The sequence below is a fragment of the Myotis nattereri genome (genome assembly GCF_964212035.1).
Source record: "Myotis nattereri genome assembly, chromosome: 2".
Taxonomy (NCBI): Eukaryota; Metazoa; Chordata; class Mammalia; order Chiroptera; family Vespertilionidae; genus Myotis; species Myotis nattereri.
The window spans coordinates 205,601,068-205,619,252 of NC_138076.1; the positions used below are offsets into that span (position 1 = coordinate 205,601,068).

General features: G+C 48.7%; 1 protein-coding gene across 1 annotated transcript in view; it reads right to left on the reverse strand.

Moving 5' to 3' along the window:
- The window catches only part of SYN3 (synapsin III), a 419,516-nt gene extending 401,594 nt beyond the window's left edge, over nucleotides 1–17,922 (reverse strand). The window contains exons 1-2 of the mRNA XM_081082855.1: nucleotides 17,835–17,922; nucleotides 7,883–7,982 (exon numbers count right to left, since the gene is read on the reverse strand). The gene's annotated coding sequence lies outside the window, so the exon portion shown is untranslated. The remainder of the gene's footprint in view (nucleotides 1–7,882; nucleotides 7,983–17,834) is intronic.
- Nucleotides 17,923–18,185: the final 263 nt, after the last annotated feature.

Here is an 18,185-nt window from a genome sequence, read left to right on the forward strand (position 1 = left end):
CCAAACCAGCTAGGGCTAATGGGTCTTAGTCTTAATTCTTCAGACTGTGTGCATTATTGAATAAATAAAAAACTGGCCATGGGTTCTGGGAACACTTGACCTAAGACCAGGGTCCCTTTACACAGATAGTCTACAAAGACAGCCTGAAACAGTGCTGAATATGTGCATTCATTAAATATACCAAAATACATGCCATGCGTATAAATTGATCCTGACTTGGAAATGGATTTTAAAATTATATTTCAACTGGCCTTCACCTCAGGCCTGTGATCCAGGATAGAAATGCTATGCACTTTTATTTATAAGGAATCTGAGGTCTTGAGAGGTGACATGACTTCCTCAAGGTCACACAGGTAGTGTATCAGTTAGTTTTTGCTGCATAACAACCATCCCAAAACTTAGTGGTTTAAAACAGCCATCATTTATTAGCTGTTCCTGCAGGTTGGCAATTTGACTTGCAGATCGTTGCTGTTCTTGCTTGGGCTCACTCATGCAGCGGCAGTCAGCTGACTAGTCAGCTAAGGACTAGTTGCCTTATGATGGCCTCACTCACAGGTTCAACAGTGCTGGCTGTTAGCTGGGCTGGTGGAGATGATTGGGCCAAATGCCTCCAGGAGACTAACCCTGGGCTTATTCAAATAGCAATTGTCACAGACTTTCCAAGAGCCACAAGGCAAATACTAGTGTTCAAATGTTTTCAGCCTATTCCTGCATCATATTTCCCACTCCCTTATTGGTCGATGCAAATCACAAGGTCAAGGTTATATTCAAGGAATAAGGAAATTGCCTCCATCTTTTGATGGGAGGAGCTGCAAGGTCACCTTACAAAGGGGAAAATTAATAGGGATAGAAAGATTTTTGTCTATTTTTATAATCTACCATAGCTAGTAAGTGGTACATTTGGGACAGAAACTAAAGATTATTCAGTTTCTTCCTGGGAGTTATGGGTGACACGGGAGTCTTCCGAAGTGATAGGATGGGGAAAGAGAGCTATAACTTTATATCTATAGAGTAGAATGGTTGCAGGCTACATTTAGTAAGGTAAGACCAGAATGGGAGACCAAGTAAGAAGCTATTGCCAAGTAAGAGGTGATAGTAGACGGGCCCAAGGAACTACAAGTAGGATTGGAGAAGAGACAATGAATTCTACAGCTATTTTGGAGGGGAGCTTAATGAGTCATTGGGAAAGAGAGATGAAAAAGAGGGATAGAGACTCCAAGGTTCCTGGTTTGGCAACTAGGTCAGCAGGGGCTGGAACACTGAAGACTCACAAGGGAGCAGCAGGTCATGGGGAGTGAGAGACAGAGGAGGGGAAAGGGCCGGAGAGAGTGGATGGCAGATTCAGTGGGTGCCATGTTCAGTTAAAGGACCTGTGGGAATCTTCAGAGAAGAATCCAGAGCAGTAGGTCATTGAATGTCTGGTCTGAAGCTCAGGGAAGACTGGAGTGCCAAACTGAAGCTCATCTACACACAGAGAATTTGCTGTGGTTCATTTGATGGCAACTGATGGGAAGTCCAATTCAAGCTACCTTAAAGCAAAACAGTAACAAAGGCGGAGCTGTGAATTCCATTAACACTCTCACTGCAAAGCCCTAGAGGAGTCTTTCTTCAATGTCGGCTGGATCCAAGGGTCCCAATGATGTAACCAAGGCTTGACTTGCTCTTTCTCTTTGCTTAGCTTCCCTCTGTATGTGGCTTTATGCCAGGCATGTTGTTTTTGCTTTTATTTTTCCGATGGTTGCAGCATGCTTTCATTCAATCACTCATTCATGATATTTTATCAGTCCCCTCAGACTCAGAGGATATGGTTTCAGGACCTGGGCTGGGCAAGGCCAGGGCATCCCCAAGGGACTCTCATAAGGCTTCTGGACCTATTGGGTTTGGAGCCACTGGAACATCTGCACACGTTTGAAAGTATCTGGGCTCATTCAGTGGGATGACTGGCCATGTTCAAATCACAGTTCCTTTTCTGGAGTTAATTGGCTCTAGTTCTACTCTGGGCAAGGCTGGAACCCCAAGGAATCCTCCTGAGGTTAATGGTGCTGGAATCCCAGGATTTCCCACATACTAGTTAACAGAAAGAAAGAGAAAGTGTATGTTTAAATATCACTCCTGGGTGGTTTGAGTCCTTATGCTCCTCCCCTGGGTCTTGTTACCTTGCTTCTCAATACACTAGATGGGTGAGATGCCCATGGAGGGAATATGGCACTCGAGGAAAAGATGGCCAAAGATCAAACTCAGGAGCATCCACATTTAAGAGGTCGGCAAAGAAAGAAATAACAGTAAAAATATGTGTGAGAGGTCAGCGAGTTTGGAGGGGAACCAGCAGAAAGCTACTTCATTGATCCTCCTTCCAGAACACCAGCACGATCAGACATCCCATCTATCTCTCACTTTCCTGCTCTCCGGAGTCCTCTCCACCAGACAGTTAATTGCTTTAGAATGTGAAGTGCTTCACCAGTTGCTGTAAACAGCCCCAAGCCTCACATCCAGCACCTATCATGCCAATTAAACTATTAATACGGAGGAAGGGAGCAGCAGAAGAGATAATCAAGTTTAATATGATTTCCCCCCCAAGAAAAGCACAAGTCAGTAAGGAGTGCTGTATCTTAATAGTCTCTGAGGGCACCTCTTTCCAAGAGAATTAGCTCATTTTCTCTAGATCTTAGCATTATGAACTCCAGTTCCTCCTACAAGGAGATCTTTTGTTACCCAATTATTTCTAACTAGAGGCCTGGTGCATGAATTTGTGCACAGGTGGGGTCCCAAGGGGGGTGGAGCGGGGCCAGGATGTGATCGGCCCTCTGGACAGGTGGTAGGATGCCCTTGCTGGCCCAGCATCCGGATCTGTTCCACTGACATTCGCACTAGTTATCGGAAGCCACCTGGCGGCCGCATTTATATTGTTTCTTCCTTACAGAGTATCTAGGGAGGAGAAGCAGCCATGGTGCCTGAGGCTGACTTCCAGGAGGCTGGCAGTGCTGTCAGGATTGTGCAGGCGGCACTGATCCATCAGTGCCTGGCCTGTTCTCCAGAGACTGGATCTGCAGGACTACTAAGGGAGTGAGTGGCTGTCACCGGGTTGTTGGGCCACGGAACAGGTTAGTCAGCTGAGTGGTGCTCCCACTGTGGGAGTGCATTGACCACTGGGGGCAGCTCCTGCAGTCATTCTGGTCGTTCAGTCACTTAGGCTTTTATATATATAGACTAGTGGCCTGGTGCATGAAATTCATGCATGGGGGGGTGTCCCTCAGCCCGCCTGCACCCTCTTCAATTTGGGACCTCTCAGGGGATGTCTGACTGCTGGTTTAGGCCCAATCCCTGTGTATCAGGCCTAAATGGGCAGTCGGACATCCCTCTCACAATCTGGGACTGCTGGCTCCTAAGTGCTCACCTGCCTGCCTGCCTGATCATCCCTAACCACTCTGCCTGCTGGCCTGATGGCCCCCAACTTCCCCCCTTCCAGCCTGAACACCCCCAATGGCCCCTACCCGCCAGCCTGATCACCCCCAACTGCCCCCTTCCCCCACCAGCCTGATCGCCCCCTACTGCCCCCCCTGCCGGCCTGATCACTCCTAACTGCCTCTGCCTCGGCCCCACCACCATGGCTTTGTCTGGAAGGATGTCTGGAAGGTCTCCTGGTCTAATTAGCATATTGCCCTTTTATTAGTATAGATATGTCTATAGCTAGACCAAGAATGAAGAGTTTAGGTCAAGTAAGGGAAGAGGAAGGTGGGCGGGTGCATGTATTCTGACTGTCAGTTTCTTCATCTAAAATAATGGGTAGAATACCATTGCTCTCTCAGGTTCCTATAAAAATTAAATGAGGATCAAAATAAGCTACTTTGGGCATACAAGGATTTTTTTGAGCTGGAGGCAATTGAGAATCAACAGATGCAGAAAGATACTTTCAGGGTCTTCCCTTATCTGATCAAAAGCAACAACTTCTGAGAAATGAGGCCGCTCCCAGGGAAGTCTCATGGTCATGAAGGTAGGAAGTCAATGAGATGTGCCTGCACAGACAAACCCTCCTCCACTAGTTCCCAGCATATATTTACCTTCCCACAGTTTGCTGTTCTTGGCAGCCTACAACCTTTTCTCTTTGTCTTGCCAATTCTCTACCCATTCATTGTTCTTTGTTAAGATGCTATATACGGCCAAAACCGGTTTGGCTCAGTGGATAGAGTGTCAGCTTGCGGACTGAAAGGTCCCAGGTTCGATTCCGGTCAAGGGCATGTACCTGGGTTGCGGGCACATCCCCAGTAGGAGATGTGCAGGAGGCAGCTGATCGATGTTTCTCTCTCATCGATGTTTCTAACTCTATCTCTCTCCCTTCCTCTCTGTAAAAAATCAATAAAATATATTAAAAAAAAAAGATGCTATATACGCCCAAGTTCTAACCAACCCTTTGAGTTACTCTCACTGGTTTCTTCTGTGTGTATGTACGTTGCACATTAATGTTAATAAAATCTGTTTATTTTCTCTTATTAATGTCAGTTTAATTTGAAAGGCCTCAGCAGGCCCTCCTAGAAAACTAGAAAGGTAGAGGAAAAGGTTGTTTGTTCTCTCCCATACAGGTGTCGAATGATACAGAGAAAAATAAGGCAGGGAAGGTGGATAAAAGTGTGGAGGAGGAGGGTAGTAATTTAAAGTAGGAAGGTAGGTAAGGGGTGTTTCCACTAAACATCTTTTCCTATTACTGATAGTTGAGGGCAATGGAAGTTGCCCAATGAGGCTTGGTTGTTGTCTTTGGAGGGCTTGCATTTGGCACTGAATACAATTGAGTAACCAGAACATGATCCCATGTGAGCATAGGAAAATGCACAGACTGCTGCAGAAGCACATAGGCATGCCAGGAAGGCCACAAGATCAGTCAGATTATGGAGACCTCTGTACTATGATTCCTCAACTCCTTTAGTGCTCTGACCCAAGCCAAGAGGAGACACACAGTCCACCACTATATTCCCTAACGCGGCTGTTTCAAGACAAGACACTCAATGAGACATTACAAAGGGTTATTAGATCATAGGGAAACAAACCCAGGAGATGAATAAGTCTGGAATCTGTGCTGTCCAATAAGACAACCAAAAGCCACAGGTGGCTATTTGAATCTAAATTAATCAAAATGACATAAAATGAAAATTCAATTCCTCAGTCACACCAAGCACATGTGCTTAATAGGCACATGTGGCTGGTGGTTACTGTGTTGGACAGTGGGATACAGGCTTTTCCATCACTGCAGCAAGCTTTATTGGGCTGCGCTGGCCTAGGTGGCATGACTCAAGCGATGCTACTTGAACTTGAATGTGCATATGACTCACCTAGGGACCTTTCTAAAACACAGACTTTGATTCATTAGGTCTGGAGGTGCTGGCTAAGATTCTGCATTTCTAATAAGCCTCCTGGTAGTGCCGATGCTGGTTCACCAGCCACTCTTTAGAAGCAAAGACTTGGAAGCCAGGGACTATCTCCAGTGCCTGTAGGAACTAGATGGTTCCAGGGAGCACCTACAGCAGCCCCTTCCTCTCCTGGGTCTTATTTCTCCTTTTGAGGTAGAATTCAGAGAGTATATTAACCCCATCCTCCCCTCCTAGAGGGTTACAGCCTATGGACAAGTGCATTGGCTAAAGACTCAGAATACCTTTGTTAAATTCCTGGCTTTAGGATCAATATCGGTGTGAACTTGAATAAGTCACTTAACCTCTCTGTGCCTCAGTTTTTACCATCAAAATAGGGAAAATAATAATCCTATCTAATAAAGAGGGAATATGCTAATTGATCCTCATGTCATCACTAAGATGGCGGTGCCCACAGCCAATAAGGAGGGAATATGCTATTTGACTGCCCCACCCTCAAAGATGGAGGCGCCCACAGTCTCAATATAGCGGTACCTAGTCCCCTCAGCCCCGCCAGGGTGGCAGGCATGCAGCAAGGCTGGGCCCTCCCCCAGGTGTGCCCAGCCTTGCCGTGCACCTGCCTCCGGAGTCCCCCAGTCCCCTCAGGCCCCCAGCCACCCAGGGCTGGCCCAAGGTGCAGGTAAGCCTCAGATGGCAGCTGCCCAGTCTCCCAGGGCGCCTGAGCCTCAGGTAATCAGGGCCAGATGAGGCTTGCACTGCCAGCAATGGCAGAAGCAGAGGTGTGATGGGGGCGTCGCCTTCCCTTGATCGCTGGGTCTCCTCCCACCCCTGAGGGCTCCCAGACTGTGAGAGGGGGCAGGCCAGGTTGAGGGATGCTCCCCCCGCCCCCTACAGTGCATGAATTTTCATGCACCGGGCCTCTAGTATCCTATAATATTGTCTGAAACTTTGGAAGTGTTTTATAAATGCCAACTGTTATATTTATTAGTCTAATAGGTTTGGTTGCAAGGCATGTTTTCTCAAATGTCACTCTGAGCTGGGAACTAGGAAACCTAAGTATAATCAAGACACAGCCCCTGATCTAGAAAGGCTCCGGGGTGGAATTGCAGAAGTCTGGCATTGGTATAGATCTTTGGGAATAAGGTATTATGTCCTTTGTTTATTAAATAAAACCGATGTCTTGTGATGTTAGATAGCACATTTCTATGACAATCTATGCCTCTCCTTAGAAACCTGTCCACTTCTCAGATTGAAAAGGAGAGTTCAGAAACTGACCCCAAATGCAAAAATAGAAAAGAGCTTGAAAGGTGGGTTGGCAGAGTTCTGAGATGTCCACCTCCCACCCCCACCCCCTGCCCAGCATGCCCACCACCTGAGGTGCATGCCCTGCGAAATGCCAGGGACAGTGAGCATGCTGGAGTGTACTCCTGGGTTTAGGTGATACTACATGCATGTTGACTTGAAGACAGGGAGATCACAGCTTTGCCTGCTGGCAGTATCGTAGCCAATGAGGCGCAATTATTGCTAATTGAGGGGAAGGGAGATCATCCAAGGGGAGCTTGACCTAATCAAGCAAGCACTTTAAAAGCAGGGGGTGCTCACAGGTACAACATTGACATAGCTATAAACTGACTTATTAGTGGGATAAAATGTAGACTCCAGAGGTAGGTCCCATTATGTGTGATCATTTACTGTTTTACTAAAGTTGCTTCACCAAATGAAAAAGGGCGGGTAATATACCACACCGTGCTGACACTACCATTGTCCAAATGGAAGAAAATAAAACTGGATCCTGTTTCTAAACCATTAAAAGAAACCTTCTAAATGATCACACAGCAATGATTGTTTTACAGTGTAATCTAAAAATTGCCTGTAAAACCAAAGGCAGGGGAGATCTTCATCAAGATTGGAAACCCAGAAGTTATTAAAAATATGTAGATATATTGAAGCCTTAAATATTAAAATTTTATGGCAATAAAACCAAGGATAAGTTGAAAAAAATGGTTACATAATGATACTTCAGTGATTAATATCTATAATTAAAAATTAAGCTCTAACAAGTAGATAAGAAAAGATAAGTAACCCAAAGAGGAAATGAGTAAAAAATATGAACAGGCAATTTAAAGAAGTGAAAATAACCAAGAAACATGTGAAAATGATAAAATTCACAGTAACATGAAAATGCATATTAAAATAACCATACAATTACTTTTCTCCATGCAGACTGGAACAAAATTTAAAACCCTTATATTTAACTGTTAGTATGGATTCCAGGAGATGCATACTCTCAAACATTGCTGGTAATGGGAATTGCTAGAACCTCTTTAAAAAAGAGGCATTGAGTGACATACCTTGGAAATGCTGCAGGTTCTGGTCCAGACCACGGCAATAGAGCTCATGTCACAATATAGTGAGTCACATGGATTTTTGATTTCCCAGTGAATATAAAAGTTATGTTTGCATTATACTGTAGCCTCTTAAGTGTGCAATAGCATATGTCTAAAAAACAATGTACACACACATACCTTGATTAAAAAAGACGTTATTGCTGAAAAATGCTAACCATCATCTGAGTCTTTAGCGAGTTGTAATCTTTTTGCTGGTGGAGTGTCTTACCTTCAATTTCTAAAAAAAAGAAATAAGCAATATCTGTAAAACTCAATAAAACAAGGTATACCTATATAGACATAATTTGTAATTTTCAAGTTGTAACCTTTTATATAATGTATAATGTACATTTGTTTTTATTTGTATATAACTAGAGGCCCAGTGCATGAATTCGTGCATGGGTGGGGTCCGTCCGGCCCGCCCCGATGGGGGAGAGGATGAGGGAGGTTAGTGGCCAGCCCTGCCCCCAATTGGGGTAGGGGGGCTGCCGATTGGGGAAGGGGCTGGCTGGGGGGAGGGGCCACAGGCAGTTGTGGGGGCTGATCAGAGCCCTGAATAGGCCGGTTGGCCACCACAGTGTGGGTCATAGTCACCGGTTGTTCTGGTCAATCTGTTGTTCCAGTCACTGGGCTTTTATATATATGGATGTACATCATTGAAAAAAATAATAATAACCACATGGCAAAGCAAACAAAACAAAGCAGACCAAAGTAAAGGGGTTTCTTCTGCTGGTCATTGAGGGAGATGTGAAGAAGCAAAAACCATGTTGTGAGCCTTTTGGGGGGTGAGTGGGAGAGGGTGGTTGTCCTGTGGCAAGGAATGTGGGAGAATTCTGGGAGCTAAGAGGAGTCCTTGACAAGGAAATGGGACCTCAGTCCTACAACCATAAGGAACTGATTTTGAACAACTTCAATGAGTTTGGAAGCAGATTCTTTCCCCAGAGCATCCAAAAAGAAACAAAGCCTGTGGCCACCTTGATTTCAGCCTGGCAGGACTCCGAGAAGGGAGACTCCCAGCCATGCCCTCTGGAGCTGGACATCTGACCTAGAGAATTGTGAGCTAATACCTGGGTGATGTCAGATAAGATATGAAAACTCATAAATGATTAATTTTGTTTCTGTCCTGGATAAAAATACCACTGGTCACACAGTGCACAGGCTCAGGGCTGAATGAAGCTCTGCGGTAAGTGCTGACAGAGGCCTGGTGAGGGGACCTGTGGCCTGGGCGCTCAGAAATGCTCACAGGAGAGGTGGAGCGTGTGTGGGTGATAGACGGTAGGATCTGGTAGGTGGAAAGGACGGGGAAGCCTGTAGAGGGGTTGGTTGAAGGAAAAGTGTGTGGGCAGGAATGTGAGTGAGTGTTACAGGAAGAGGGAGGAGGCTGCTGGGACCCTGCCTGTCTCCCCCTTCCTGCGCTGCATCCCCTTCCAAGGGGAACAGCCCATGCATTTTCGCCCCCCCCCCCAAATTTGCATGTGCCCCTTCCCCTACCTGTAACTCCCTCTCTGTTCTCCACTTGTCCCTCCCTGCACACCCCCTTCCCCAGCTTCCCAATCTCAGAAAAATTGATCCCAAGTCCAAGGCCTTATAGCTCCTCAGTGGAAGCAGGGACTCCTACAGCCGTGCTTGCTCTACTATTCCGCATTCAGAGAAGAAAGCAAAGGGAACTCTTCGTTAGGTCAATAATCAACCTCGAATTCAATCCTTTTGCATAATTCTCATTTCCAGATAGCGGGTTTTCTCAAAGCGGGCACACCCGTAACCCAGCGAGTTGGCAGCCCTTGGCTGTGGCTTTCTAAAGCAGCTGGAGCTGTGAGCTGCTGCTTGGGCCCCCAGTGAGAACCGGGGGGGCCCCAGGCTCTTCCCACAGGATCGTTGATCATGTTCTGGTTTCCTCCTCCAGAAACGTGGGGCTAAAATAAACCTGGAGGCTGAGGAAGGCGTGAGTCACAGCTCGAGTGGAGCAATCCTGCATGGCAGCTTCTTGTAAGGAACATCCCCCATGGAGCTGAGTTGTTGATGCCAAAAGCTGGAAGCCTGAAAATGAGCTCTCGGAAGACAGGTTGGCAGCGGGCTCCCTTCCTGGAGATGGCATGGTGCTCCCAGCCTGGAAACTTTCTGTGCCGGTGTAAAAGGAGGGGCACACATCCCTCTGAGCCTGGTGACAAAGGAGGGGGAGCTTGGGCTGGGAGCCAGGTGGCCGAGGTTCCGTCCCAGCTTCCCTGCTTCCCCCATGTGTCAGATCAGGTAACACGCTTCACCCCTCTGGCTCTCCCTTTCCCAGATGATGTTCAAGTTTCCCTCTGGCCCTGGCATCCTTTCAGTTTCCCTGAGTGCTCCCCAAGTGCTCAGTCTCCAAGTTCATTCTTGGGTCCCTGCTGGGCAGTGTTGGATAGTAAATGTGGAGAAAGGAATGCTGACATGGCCCGTGGTCCCGCTGTTGCTCAAATGAACCTAGGTCCATTGTCACCCACGGGCTGGGCACCTCCACTGTGCCAGGCATCCGGGAAACGGCGGGGGTACAGATGTGAAGGAGACAGGGTCCCTTCTAGAAGTCACTGCCCAGCAGACGAGGGTGGGGCCAGAAGATGTGGACAACAAGACGACCAGCCGCACAAGCTCCTCCTCTCAGCCCTGATGGGATGGCACAGCCGGCAGCTCAGGGCGAGGTATAGCCCACACAGTGCACGCGGAAGTGGATGCCGCTGGGACTTCAGTTCTGGGACCAGATGTTCTCCCCCTCGATCACAAGTCTGATGGAGAAAGAGGTCAGTAAGGAATGACCGGCGATTTCTTCCAGTGATACAACACTTTAATATTCATGTCGATTTCTCCAGACAGAAAGAACAATTCAGTATTGCTTATCGTCTCTGAAACTTCCCATAATTGAGAGAAAAATAATTCATGCACAGGGATGGGGTTGATCAGCTGAGTAAACTTCCAATTCCAAGAGTGAGGGTCTGAATAATTCCTGAGAACTACGATTCCAGTTCTCTCAGGATCTTCACCTCAAATACTTTCCACAGCCGGCCCTTCCAACGTGTCTTTCAATTATTGTAAAACATTTATTTATGACATTGTATCTTAAACCACATTTTTAAAATATTAAAATGTAATTACATATTTTAATATTCTCAAATATCATGGGAGCCCTAGCCAGTTCGACTCAGTGGATAGAATGTCGGCCGGCAGACTGAAGGGTCTCAGGTTCAATTCCAGTCAAGGGCATGTACTACGGTTGCAGGCTCAATCCTCGCCCCGGTCTGTGTGGGAGACAACCCATTGATGTGTCTCCCTCACATCAATGTTTCTCTCTGTCTCTTCCTCTCCCTTCCACTCTCTCTAAAAGCCAATGGAAAAATATCCTCGGGTGAGGATGAACAACAACAACCCATCAAATATAATGAGGCGTCATTTAATTTTATGATTTTCTCATTCATGAAAGTTCTTTTTGGCCTTCAACTTTGTTTTGAAACTTTAAAAGTAAAATACGTGTGTGGAGGGTGGGGGACTGGGTGGAGGTGGGCAAAGAGGGTGGGGAATGGGGACATATGTAATAGTGTCAACAATAAAAATAAAGTTAAAAATAAGATAAAAGATAGTATACATACAGAAGGTGAATGTATACATACAGAAGACTGAATAAAGCAATATGTGATTATAAAGCAAACACTAATTGGGTGATATGATCCCATATGTATTTCTGTCTTTTTTATTTAAGCTTGTCTGAGTCACATGTTTTTCACCTGTAACCAGAGCCATCATACAGCACATGAAGCACGTAGGGGGGTAGCTGGTACCCAGCTGGTGCCCAATAGGTACTCATCCTAACTGTGGTTCGCTGATTCACTCAACAAACATCGGCTGAGTCCCTGTCCCGTGCCAGCTCTGCATGAAGCACCAGAGAAAGAACGATGGCTGGGACCTGGTGTCGTGGGTGTGAGCAGATGACACTGAAGCGGATTACAATCCGCGCTAATGGAGAGCTCTGCCCAGGGTTCCGGTGCACAGAGGAAGGAGTGATGGTTGGCCCACCACAGGGAACACCCTGGGCAGAGCATGGAGGCCTGGTGATCAGGCGTGTCCCTGTGCACTGTGGGGAGGGTGGGATGGGAGGCGGGGTGGAGAATTGAGGAAGGAACTGGACTTTTTCTCTGGGGGACAAGGAGACCCAGCAGACACATAAGCACATCAGACTTAGAGAAAGATTTCCCTCACAGTAGAGTGGAAGTTTGGGGCTTAAGTAAAAATACCTTTCATCACCACATGTGACAAATAATCTATATATATAAAAGCCTAAGTGACCGTTGCAACCAAAACAACCGAACAGGCTGCGTGGGGTGACCAGGCAGGCAGGGGTGTTAGTGAGGGCTGACCAAACAACTGAGCAGCAGGCTGTGTGGGGCGATAAGGCTGGCAGGGGGGCCAGTGAGGGCCGACCAAAGGACTGAGCAGCAGGCCGTGTGGGGCGACCCAGCCGGCAGGGGGGGCAGTTGGGGGTGACCAGGCTGGCAGGGGGGCAGTTGGGGGCAACCAGGCCAGCAGGAGGACAGTTGGGGGTGACCAGGCCAGCAGTGGGGGCAGTTAGGGGTGATCAGGCAGGCAGGCAGATGAGCAGTTAGGAGCCAGTGATACTGGATTGTGAGAGGGATGTCCGGGTTCTCCCTAGGGGTCCAGGATTGGAGAGGGTGCAGGCTGGACATTCCCCTAGGAGTCCCGGATTGGAGAGGGTGCACCGGGCCTCTAGTATTTCATAATATTTATAGAGCCTACTGAGCACTGTACATGCATTATATCATTTAGTAAACATAAAACTCCTCTGAGGCACATACTGAGAGACAGTAGAATTTAATTATTACGAAGCTGTTCATTGACGCTAAACTATTTGTGTTAAAATCCTGGCTTGACATTTACTAAATACAGACTTTTAGGCAAGTAACTGAACTTCCCATGCCTCGGTTTTTGTTTTTTATCTTCATAGTGGAGTAATAAAGGTGCCAGGATGATGGGGTGGTGGAAAGGAGTAAATAAAGTTCTACCTGTACGTTGCTCAGAACAATTCATATCCTACCCGTGGTGTTCAGTGAGTGTTGCCTCTTATGGACCCATTTCCCGGAGCAGGAAATTGAAGCTTGAGGAGAGAAGGTCACATTCCCAAGGTCACACAGCCAGGAAGTTGCAAATTCTGGATTCAAACCCAGGAAGACTAACCACAGAGCCCAAGGTCTTCATCATCAACCAGGCCAGGTTTGCTTGCTCAAGTATAGGTCAATTTTGACCCGTTTCACTCTGTTTCAAGGGCTTTCTTAATTCAGCTGCCCGAAAGTGTCCAGCAAGAGAGGGCTAAGGCATGTTTCTACTTGGTCATTGCCACCTTTGGGAACCTGACCAATTAATTAATGGCTTCATCAAACATGTATTCACTTATTGAGCTCCTACTAAGTATCAAGCACAGTGTTTTGTCATTTCCTATGAATTATCTCAGGGCTGCTCCACACAAAATGTCTAGGACTATTCTCACTTCGTAAATGAAAGTTCTGGTGCCCAGAAGAGTGAGTAACTTGCCCAAGACCAAGCGATTGCTGCCGACGTCCCAATGTCCACTCCACACCATCGCAGGGCGGGGCTGGACTAGTCTGAGCTAATCATGGAGACCGTATGCCAGTCTCCAGTGGGAGAACCCGGGCCTAAGCCAATGAGTGCAGCTCATTCTACTGGCCAAGGGCTTGGCTCAGAAATGAGCATCCGTTTGAATCAAAAAGGTGCAAGGGCAAGTTTTGTGTGGCTCCTGCAAACATCGTCCTCCTCCTTACAGAAAGAAGCCTCAGCAGGAGACCATCTCGTCCGTCCGTTGACACTGCCGTGTGTGGACTGCAGGTTTGGGGGTGCTGTCACCATCTCACCGTGACACTGGTGCAGGGGGCGGGCATGACAAGGAGAATCGCAGAGACCAGGGGATGAAGCCAGCCCTGAAGCTTCCAGCTGGTGGGCCAGGATGTCCTATTGTTCCAACCAGTCTGAGTAAGGATGTCTGCACCTCCAGCAAGGCAGGGAGCTGGGCTCCCAGTTCAAGTTCAGACAGAGTGATTCCCAATCCATGCCCTCCCATGGTGCCTGGCTGCAGGCACGGCTCTCCTACCCAGGTTGTTTAGCATCTGGTGGGAGGCTCTCGGCATTCTGCCGTCAGGGCCGATCTGATCAGCAGTCACTGTGGTCTGAGTCATTGTTTATCTGATGGTCTAGTTCTTCCACAGTGACTCTGCATTGGTGAGAGAACAGGAACAATAAAGGGGAAAATTCCACATGAGGCAGAGATAAACCGAACACGCTGCTAAAAAAGAAGGCTTATATAAAGACGAAGCTGCAGGACATGCGTTTGGCATATTTTAAAAATGCTAAACTGGATCAGGCCGGAGACAAAGCAAAGCTCCAAGCCTTTCATCATAGTTCCCTTTGAGGCCTGATTATTAATTAGGTGCTGGTTGTAGCTATTATTCAACATCCCTGACTCCCCCCCCCCCCCCCCCGCCCCCCGCCACAGCAACAGAAACAGCCCGATCAGGACAGCCTCTGAGGGCAATGGGTCCAGCTAAGAGGTGCTAGAACTTGACTAAGAGAGGTCCTACAGGAAGCCAGAGAAGAGACCTGCCATCCACTGGAAACGGTTTAACACGTTAAGCGCCATGTCAGTCACCGGCGACTGACACTATACTTTGCGGAAAGGGAGACAAAACAGGCTGGGCGCTCCCGTGCTCGTGCCCTGCCCAGCCGCTGGCTCCCATCCCCGACCTCGGCTCCCGCTCCGTTGCTAAGGGCGGATCATCTTGCTGGGCTTGGCTAAGGACATTCATAAAACAGCCCCTGTGACTGCAGCCGCACAGAGCTGGACGAGGACATTACCCGGATGCAAAAAGCAGAAACCACTCCAGCCGCAGCCTGGCTCCTGACCTTCCCACCCCCAAGGGCACAGGCTGACATTTCTTTCCTTCCATTTCCTGGATGCATTTCAGCCCCTCCCTCCAGCCTCGTTCTCCTGCTGCTGTTTTTAACCTCCCAAAAGGTCATGGCAATGAAGCTCAGGGGAAAGGTCACAGGGTCAGGAACCAGATAGACACCAGCTCGCATCCCAGCTCTGCTGTTTGCTAGAACTCTGACTCTGAGCAGGTTTGCTGAGGCCAGCGTCCTCCTCCGTGAAGGGATGAGGATTGGGGATGAATTACATGATGCAACAGAAGACTGACAAACCCATTACCTTACCTGGGCATTCATGTGCTTTGGGAGGAAGTATGAGGCGGAGAAACAAGAGCGGTGCCTTTTTTCTCTCCCCCGGATGAGAGTGGAAGGCAAGGAACAATGTGTTCAAACTGAGGGAACAGACAGTGCAAGCCCTAAGGACACATGAAGTCCAAGAGAGCTGGATCCTAGACCATGGGGAAGGGATTAGGAGGAAGTAAATTGAGAAGGAGGAAGAGCTCAGGCTGATCAGATAGTTCAAACTTAGTGCATTCACATAAGAGAAACGGGGAGCTCCTGAAGGGTTTTAAGCAAGGCAGTAACACGATTCCTTTATGTTCTTATGACGTCACTTTGCCGGGGAAAAGAGCATCTTGTAGAGGGTCAAGGCTGGAGACGGACAGCCCTGTTAGGAGGCTGGTGCCCAGTCTACCTGAGGGGGTGACAGGCTCGCCTAGGGAGCTGGAGGTGGGCACAGAGAAAGGTGGGCGGCTGGGCCATTTGCTTGCTCTGTGGCTTCAGTAGGCAGCTCACCCTCCCTAAGCCTCGTGGTCTTTCTATCACGTATGGAGGGTAATGTTAGCATCCTCATCCCTGAGTTGCCCCCTGCTGAGCACTGGCGAGCTGGACGCCGTCGTTACCATCGTTACTGATGGGCATCGTGGCTCTGGAAGCTCTACAGAGGCGCTCGGGGAGTCTGCTGCAGCAGAGGAAACAGAACTCTGTTCTTTCTCACACCCAGCCTGCTAACAGGAGGCCTGAAGGGACAGTGAGCCAAGAAAAGGCTCCTTTCACGAATGAGATCCTGGCTGGCAGGTACGATGGTCCCAGGGAGGGAGAAAGCAGACAGGCCAGCAGAGCTGTTGTCTGAAGAGGCCCCTGGGTCGGCGTGCTGAGCTCCCCGGGGCATCAGGAGGCAGAGCATGTGTCCCGGGGTGCAGGTGGGCGGGCAGGCTGGAGCCCTCGTGAGGAGGGCCGGGAAACAAAGCCTCAGACGCCATCCGGGTTGGCAGCAGGGCTATTTTTAGTTTGGTATCTGAAGCCCAGAGAGTACAACCTGTGACCAAGGCCCCCGGCTTCCCTCCTCCCTGCCAGGGTCATTAATCACTGTGTCAGGAGGGCAAGGGCTCACACCGCGTGGAGAGAAAAAATCCAGCAGATGCAAAGATGCTGAGAGAGCGTCTCGCTCTGTGAAATACACTCAAGCCTCATTGCTCAGACAAATGGCATGTGCGGATCCCTCTCAAAATGGCAGTCTTTCCATTGTTTTTGCTGCTTCGGAAGGAATGTGTGCTCGTTATAAATCCCCCAAACTGCCTGAAGGGCCTATTTTGAGCACCAACTTTGTGGCAAGAAGTTGGCATAGAGCTGTGTATGTCTTTCTTAAAAATATGTTTTTATTGATTTTAGAGAGAGCCTGGCTGCCTCCTGCAAACCCCCTCCTGGGGGTGGAGCCTGCAACTGGGCAAGTGCCCTGACCAGTAACCGCATGGTTTATCGGTCAACACTCTACCACTGAGCCACCCTGGCCGGGCTGTATATGTCTTTATGCCATTTAATTTTCACCCCAAACGTCTTGTGTAGGTAATATATTTTTACCCATTTTACAGCTGGTGAAACCGCAGCCAAGAGAGGAGAGGTGCCTTGCCCAGAGTCACACAGCTGGTTCTATGACTTTTCGGGTTCAGGGAAGCTCCTTAACCTCCCCAAGCCTCATTTTTCTCCATTTTTCTTCAGGAAGGATAATAGCCAGACCGTGCGCTCAGGCGCCAGAGCCCTACTCTGGTCCAAAACCTGCTTCTCCAAGCGACTACCTCCATGCCTTTGGGGAAATTGCATGGCCACGTGCCTCAGTGCCTCTTCTCCAAAAATGGGCATATTAATAGCACCCGCGGAGGTCGTGAGGACACAATTGGCTACTATATGTCAAGGCTCAGAACAGTACCTCTTGGCAGGAGCCGTGTCCCTGTGCTGTTTGGCTAGGACAGTGTCACTCATCCTGGCAAGCTGTCACAGGGAAAAGAAGGGCTTCCCAGGGCAGGCAGGTCTGTCTGAGGAGCGCAGGAGCTCACTGCTGTGACGCACACGCCACGTGCCGGGAAAAGCCAGTCCTCCGCGGGCAGCTGTGGTTAGGCACACATGGCAGAGCAGAGGCTCCTCGCTGCTGTGGGCCACCTCCTCACCCTACATCACTGGGCCGAAATCTCGTCCTTCGGAGGCACGGCTCACAGTTCCACGCGTGTCCTTCCAGCCCTTTGAAACCACCACATACACGTGGTTCTGTGTGATGTTCCCTTTTCGCTGTGGGTTAAATACAGCGGGTGCGAATTCCGGCTTCGGCACAGAGTGAGTGCATGGCTTTAGGGAGGCTGCGCGACTAGCCCCAACCTTAGATTTCTCATCTGCAAAATGGGGATGACGCTGTGTGTCACGCGCTGGTGACGAGGACAACACACAGTCTGGCTTAGACCCTCAGGCTAAGGGATGCTGGACAAATGGCACTATCGTACCCTTGGTCATAGACATTTACATACGTTTCTCTCAGGTTTTCACCCCCCACCCCCACCCCCCTGCCCCTTTTAACATGTATGGGCTCAAAGGGACCTTAAATTGTTCGAATAGCTTTGGGGATTTTGGAGGGATTGAATCTGGATTCCTGGAGACACAGGAAAACGTTTTTATTTGCAAATAGAGGACGTAAGTGGTATCATGAACTATAGTCGGTGAGCTTGATGGAAATTCTGGGGGCGTTTCTAGAAAAGAACACCAAAGAGATGGTACGTCAGGACGCGAAGACAAAACCGTGATTACAGAGAGGCACGAGGGGGCTGCTGAGATCCAGTCATGCCTGACTCACCTATGTGTTGGTTTGTTGATCAGTGAGTCACTGGCAGGCTTGCTAGATGGTGGGTTTCCACGTGGTATTGACCGGAATCTCAATATGCCTGTGAACAGAGGAGAAAATATTGAGGCATTATTGCTGTGCGGAATCGTAAGCGAAGGGCTGCGTCCTGGGAAGGCTGAGTGCTGGATCCACGTCCGCCCGGGGACACAGCCTCTGCGGGGGCGTTCTGGCTGCGGTCTCATCCGGTCCAGCGCCGTTAGCAATGTTCCATACGAGAGCACCGGTGGCCGCGAATCGAATCTGAGGATGCACCAAGGCTGAGAGGAAGAACCCGTGGATTGCATAATAGGATCAAGATTCACA